Genomic DNA, 7,415 nt, shown 5'->3' on the forward strand with positions numbered 1-7,415 from the left:
ATTTTAATATTACAATTTATTATTATATTTTTAAGTATTATTTTGTCTTTGTAACGTCATTTCATTCCGGAAAACTGTTATTTCATCCGTTGTAACTTCATCATCTATTACATCTGTTCAGTTTGGGCATGCACATGTTAGCAATTCACTGAAATAGAGAGCTTGTGAAACACTTGATTGTTTGAAATAAATAAATACATAAATTGTATACTACTTCTAAATTAATCTGAGTGTTGTTTGTTAGTTGCCAGGGGAAGCCACGCTAGTTGTTTTCCTGGCAATTTAGCCATCTTGTTTTTCTTTGTGATATAAAGTGACCGTTATTTTCAAATGTGTTCAAATGTTGTTGTGTATTGTTTAAGTGTTTTTGTGAACCGTGATTGTGCTATGTGAGTATTATGTGACTTAGACTATATTATTTGTGACTTTATATTTAGACATTAGACTTTATTAGTATTATTACGGACTTTAGCCATTGTTAACGGCGAAATAATGGCGGGAAACGCCCTGCCACCCTCCCCCCCCTCGCCCTCACCGCTCCGGCCGCCTAAGCGCATGAGGCCAGCTAATTGTAATTCCCCCGCGGTTTCTAGGCCCGAGAGCAGCCTGTCTAATGCCTCTTCAGTATCAGCAATGGATATCCCTCCCGTACAATTGCCCCACATTCCCCCTATCTACATCGATTTCACCCCAAGTTGGTTACTCACACGCGGCTGCAATTCACCAAACTTGTTAAAGGGAGATCTAAACGCTCGCAGTACAAAGAGGCGAAATTATTGTCAAGGACGTCATCAATTGACAATTTTCGTATCATCCAAAATTATTTGTTTAAAACAACAAAGTAAATTTTTTCACCCGGTCACTACCGGGCACTCGAACCCCTGAAAGTAACTATATCAGGCCTACCGCCATTTACCACCCCAGAACTAATCTCAGATGCCCTTGTTGAGAAAAATTTTGCCGTGGGCGATGTTTTTTAAGCTCAAAACGAGCAGAGGAGAGACTTAGGCTATGGGTGGTAACACTCCAGACCAGACTGTGACCGTGATATAGAATCGACAAATATCCCAACAGACATTTATAAACTAGCTTCACTCCTGTACGTGAAGGTGGAAATAAAACCGTACAGGAAACCTCCCGGGCCAATACAATTGTCACCGCTGCCAGCACTTCGGCCACGGCAGTGACCAAATGCGGCAGAGAATTGCGCTGCATGCGATGCGGCGGGCCACATACCGCGGCAATGTGCCAAAAACCGGCCGGTGAGAAGGGGACCTGCTGTAATTGTGGCAAGTCCCATAATGCTAACTATAAGGGTTGTGAGAGGCATTTAATACGCCTCAAAGCCCAAAATAGCCCGAGAATCGGGCAAAATACACAGCGTCCCGCCCGAGGCCTTTCTAAAGGCCACCCGAGCGCGCGCCTCTCATTGGCGCAGCGCGGCAGCCAACCCAGCGCCGCGCTCCCCCTCCCCCGCGCGAGCCGGAGGGAGGTGACTGCCGCCGAGCCGCCCAGTCATTCCAACGCCAGCCGCCCCAGGAGCCGGAGCCGACCTGCCTACCTGCCTGCCTGCCTACCTGCCCAGCTTGCCTGCCTGCCTACCTTTTTTTTTTTTTTTTTTTTTTTTGTTAAGCAGGAGGGAACCTTCAAAAGGTACCGGCGTCCCCGGTTATGTGGGATTCTTACCGCACTAAACCACTCTGCTGCCACGTCCTTCGTGGCCGTACAGCACCTGAACTTCTAGGTTCACTGGCTGTAGAATGAAGCGCTGAAACTTAAAATTTTTTATAGAGTCGCCTAATTAGAAATCACTGTTACGAAAACAAATTAATAATTTAAAAGAAAAATATTGAATTTTTAACAACTGCGTCTCAAGTTTGGGATCGCAGGCTCTCTCCTGTAGATGAATTTGCTACATTGGTGGGTCCGTCCCAGGATGGTGATGGGGCGCCGCCTGTAGTCGTCCGGACCGTCGTACGGCGCTGTGATTGCAGCAATATGTTGATGATCCGACGCTTGCTGCTGTCTCGAAGAACGTTGACGGCTGATGTTCTCGCGAACACTTCTAAACGTTGGCACTTCTAGGGATTTTCCTTATGGTTTCATTCCGTACAAACCATGGTTGCCGGGTGATGGCTCGGAGGGCCTTATTTTGGATGGTCTGGAGTGACTTGCGGTTAGATCGGCTGCAGTTGGTCCACCAAGCTGTGGAGGCAATACATCATGACCGATCTAACCACAGCGGAAGAAAAATTGTGGTCTTGACGCTCATAGGGAGGGACGAGCGGCGGTTTATTAGGGGGCCTATTGACCCAGCAATTTTCTTCGCCTCCTCGGCGTTATTTTCTTAGCGTGGGGTCCGAAATTTAATTTTGAGTCTAGAATAACTCCTAGGTATTTTGGCATGGGGTTTCCATTCAATTGGATCGTCATCCAGAGTCACGGGTGGCGGGAGTCTCTTCGGCATTCTTCTTCGCTTTCTGAAGCAGACAGCTGAACTCTTCTCAGTGTTGATGGAAAATGCGCCACTTTTCCAGCCACGGAGAGAGAAGGTCCATCTGCTGCTGCATGACGTCAGCGGCTCGTGTCGGCTGAAAAGCTCCTGCCAGAGGAACATGGCGTCGTCTGCGTACAAGGACAGCGTTACCCTAGGTACCAGTGGCATGTCGTTGGTGGTGTAAACGAGATAAAGCACTGGTCCTAGTACGCTGCCCTGTGGCACGCCCGCCTCGATCGTCCTTTCTGCAGATAGTTCGGCCGTCCACGGCGATGCGGAAGGTCCTTCCTGTGAGGTAGGAGCGGAGGAGATGTACCATGGTGGGGGGAAACTGGTGAATCTGCAAGTTTGTACAGGAGCCCCTCGTGCCAGACTCTGTCAAACGCTCTGCTGACATCTAGAAATACTGCAACTGAGCACAGGTTGTAGTTCATGTTGTCAGCCAGCATGTTCACAACGCGAACTAGTTGTTGAGTCGTCGAATGATCTCTCCTGAATCCGAACTGCTCTGGCCGGATGAAGTCATTTAGGTAGGGAACTAATCTGGAAAGGAGAAGAAGCTTCTCGAAGAGCTTAGAGATAGTGGGGAGGAGTGATATGGGGCGGAAGTTCTGTGGGAACAGGCGGGATTTTCCAGGTTTGGGAATGAGAATGACTTTGGCCACCTTCCAGCTAGCCGGGAAGTGATGCAATCGGACGGCGCTGTTGAACATACTAACCAGGCAATTCAGCAGTGATGCAGGGGCAGCGAGTAGGGCTCTGTTACCAATTCTATCCAGTCCGGGAGCTTTCCTCGGTTTGGATTTTTTGATGAACGCCTCTACTTCCTCCAGGGTGAACTGCTCCAGCTCCTCCTCAGGCTCCATACTGAAGTAGTGTTCAAGAGTTTCCTCCACGTGCTCGCAGTGGTCCTCATTGTAGATGTCTGCGTTTGGCCTGAACTGTTCCTCCATGGTGTCAGCAAAGGCCTCTGCTTTGTCCATGGCGGAATAGGCCAGGCCTCGCTGTCCGTGGAGGGGCTGGTTGGTCGGTTTCTCGCTGCGCAAGATCTTCGCCGTTTTCCAAGCGCTGCCGTCCTCCAACTCCAGGCCAGAGAGATAGGAGTTCCACGTCTCGGTCCTGTAGTCGGACAGCATCCGCTTGACGATGTTTACACTGGGCGTTGAAGGCTCGTTTAGCAACTGGCTGCCGGGTTAGTTGCCAGATGCGTCGCAGGCGTCTTCGTTTGTCCACCGCGGCTCGGATGATGGCAGGCAGTGCTGATCTGGTGTGCGGGGGGCGACCAGGTCGAGACGCTTCCACCAAGCTGTCCGAGATTGCGGTGTGCAATTCTGAAACATAGACGTCAAGCTCGTTGGGCGTCGCTGCTGGGGGTGGGGGCTGGAGTCGTTCGCTCAGGAGGCCACTGTAGCGTTCCCAGTCCGTCCTAACTGACAAGCCAGTGGGTGGAGTTTTTGAGACTGGGGATGTGGCTATTGTCGCCAGTACGGGTAGGTGGTCAGATGACAGGTCGTTGGCTACGCTTAGGTCCACCTGATGTTGAAGTTCCTTGAACAGGAAGAGGTCCAGCACGTCAGGGAGGGCGTTGAGTCGCGGTGGGTAATACGTGGGGTCTACAGGTGCTACCACCTGCGTATCCTCCCGCTGATCCACGTAGTCTCGAAGGCGTCGTCCCTTGGTGTTTGGCCTTCTGCTGTGCCACGACGCGTGCTTGGCATTTAAGTCCCCGCCAATGATGACAGAGTCTCCATAGCCAAACAGGGCGTCTAGCTCAGCCGGGCGAAGCACTGCGTTCGGAGCGCAGTAAGCAGAGAAGATGTGTATCTCGGCTCCACTTGCATTCACCGCTATTCCTGTGGACTCGAGGTCAGTAGTGGCGACGGTGATGGGTCTGTGCACAACTCTCCGGTGGACCAGGATGGCAGTGCCTCCGCCAGGGTTTCTTCTTTCCACGCGGTGGCCTGTCCGTCCGGTATGTTTGGTAGCCTGGAACGTTGAACACAGAGCCGGGCTGAAGGTGTGTTTCCGTTAGGAGCAGCACATCCACGTCGTGGTCGGTGGCAAACAAGTGGAGTTCATTTTTTCGGGACATCACTCCATTCGCATTCCAGACAACCAGTCTTAAGTGTCTATCCATGGACCAGGAGTTCCTGGAATGAGACAAGAATGGCTGCAAGCAGCTCATTGGGTGTTTTTGCTGGTGTCGGTCACGATTGTGACTAATGTCGATATCCACTTGAACACTGCCGCGTGGGACAAGTATCCCGGCTGATTAGGTGTCTCATCAGCAGTGCTGCTCCGTTGAGTAGGTTGGTATGCAGTGTGGTGTCTATCTGCAGGTGCAGGCTGGGTTTCCCTTGTCCGCTCTTCTGCCTCTTCGGCCTTCTCCTCTTCATCGCGGTTTACACGGCTGCTTGATGGCTTACGGCGGCCGGATACTACCTCTATTTCTCCTCCTCTGCGGTTTGGGGGCTTGGGGGATGGCCATATCCAGGGGTGCTGTAGGTGCAGCTGGGGCTGCAGGTGCAGCTGGGGCTTCAGGAGCTGCAGTAGCTTGGGGGGATTGGCGGCAGTTGAGCTCTGTGCGGCGGGGATTGATGGCTCTGCCCGAGATTCGGGTGCTGCATTGCCTCGGTTTTGAGGTGCCGGCGTGTCAGGGCGGAGCCGCGGGCTGGCTAGCACATCCGCGTACCTACGGCCTGCGATGTGGTTTGTAGGGCGGATCTGCGGTTTTCCTGCGGTCGGGCGTGGAGCTGGACCTCTCTGTTGGCGTTGTGGTGCCTCTCGGCGGTGTAGCGCGCCCAGGGCGCGTTTGTGCGCCGCCGCGCAGCCCCTGTAGCTCGCAGGGTGGTCGCCTCCACAGTTGGCACATTTGCACCGGTTCTCCTTAGGCAGCGTGCAGGACTTGACCTCATGGCCTCCTCCACACCTGACGCAGCGTGCTGGTAGGTGACAGTTTCCTGGAACTGTGGTTAAATTGTTGGCAGTTGAAACACTGCGGCAGTCCTTGCCTTGGCGCCGAGGAAGATTTCTCCGAGTCGGCGCCCAGGCGAAAACACCGGCCGCCTCGCAACCCAGCCAACCGGGCCACGACCGCCCGGTCCTGGGCAGAAGTCACTAGGGACGGAGCCGACCGGACGACTGCCGATGACTTCGACCAGCCCGGACTCGTGAACATTCCACGGCCGACACCACCAGCTTGTGAGCCTGACATCAGGCAGCGGCCCCCGCCTGCCTACAATTCTGGGCACAGGGAAAAAGGCCAATTTAAAGGCCACCCTGGAAACTCCACTCGGCCCCACCAAGTGAGCCCCGCTGCCCCTGACTACCAACGCCCAGACGTAAATACCTTGCTCGTCAAGGTAATCGACCAGCTTACTGCGGTGGTGCAGATGCTCCAATCCCTGGCGGGCATGCTGACCTCCCAGGCCGTCTCCAGCAACGCAGTCTCCCATGGATAGGAAGCCCAGGATTGTCTCCTGGAACTGCAACGGCCTCCGAGGGAAGCGGCACGAGCTTCTGCAGTTCCTAGGCGAATTCGACACCGACATCGCCTTGCTGCAGGAGACTCACCTCACACCGCAGACACCATTCACAATCCCCAACTACTTCATCTACAGAACAGACAGACCACCCCACCCCCTACATCACCGCCCGGCTGGTGGAACAGCCATACTAGTTCACCGCCGAGTCCCTCACCGACTTGTCCCACGCCCGGGATTGTCCACGGAGGTTACTTCGATCGCGGCCTGCTTCGGAGGACCAGAGATGGAGCTGTCTTCAGTGTACAGCCCGCCGAGAACACGACTCGACCTCGCAGAGCTCGACCTACTTCTTCGACCGGGCTGCCCAGCAGTTGTAGCCGGCGACTTCAACGCCAAGCACACATCCTGGGGTTGTGTCGCCAACAACTGCGCTGGCCGCGAACTACTTAACTTCCTGGACACCCGCCCCCACGTCTCCCTGACTGCACCGGTGGAAGCCACTCACTTCCCCGGCCCACAACAACACCGCCCAGACATACTAGACTTTGCACTTCACTGTAATCTTCCCGCCTCACTCGACGTCTCTGCTGTTCAGGACCTATCTTCTGACCACCTCCCAATTACTATTCACCTGACTGACTACTTTGACCGACTTCTGCCCCCAAGGAAGAGACAGACCGTGGACTGGACCAGATACTATAATTATCTGGCCGACAGACCACTCTCTCCCCGACCTCCCACAACTGACACTGAACTGGACGCTGGAGTCTCCAAACTACACTCCTGCCTGCAGGAAGCCATGGATCGCTCAGCAAGACCAGCCACCGACCGACCGGACTGCCGCCGCAACCTCCCGAGTCATCTCATGGACGAGATCCGGCTGAGACGGCAACTCAGACGGAGATGGCAGAGGACAAGGTATACTGGGGACAGGGCAGCCTTTAATCGCCAATCGCAGAGGGTCTCCAACTTACTACAACAACATGGAGAGAGCCGCTGGAGGGAGTTTGTTGACACTCTTAACACAGACGACGGCTCCATCTGGCGGATCGCCCGAACCCTCAGAGGCGATAAGAGGACTGTCTGTCCCATCCAAGGACAGAGCGGTCTGGTCTACTCTGCCGAGGAGAAAGCTGAAGTCTTCGCCGACACCATGGAGGCTCAGTTCTCCCCCAACCACGACATCGACGACCCAGAAACACTCTAGTGCAGTGGAGGGCTTCCTGGAAGCCACCGACCAAGAAGACTCGCTGGAACCGGACGAACTGCCCCCCATCACCGAGGCTGAAGTTGCCGGCGCCCTCGCCAGACTCCGCCCGAAGAAGGCCCCGGGAGCAGACCGACTGGGCACCCCAGCCCTCAGAAGACTGCCAGAATGGGTCGTAACATGGATAACCTCCCTCTTCAACTCCTGCCTCCGACTCAAATACTTC

Source organism: Homalodisca vitripennis, unplaced genomic scaffold, assembly GCF_021130785.1.
Source record: "Homalodisca vitripennis isolate AUS2020 unplaced genomic scaffold, UT_GWSS_2.1 ScUCBcl_5652;HRSCAF=12477, whole genome shotgun sequence".
Classification (NCBI taxonomy): Eukaryota; Metazoa; Arthropoda; class Insecta; order Hemiptera; family Cicadellidae; genus Homalodisca; species Homalodisca vitripennis.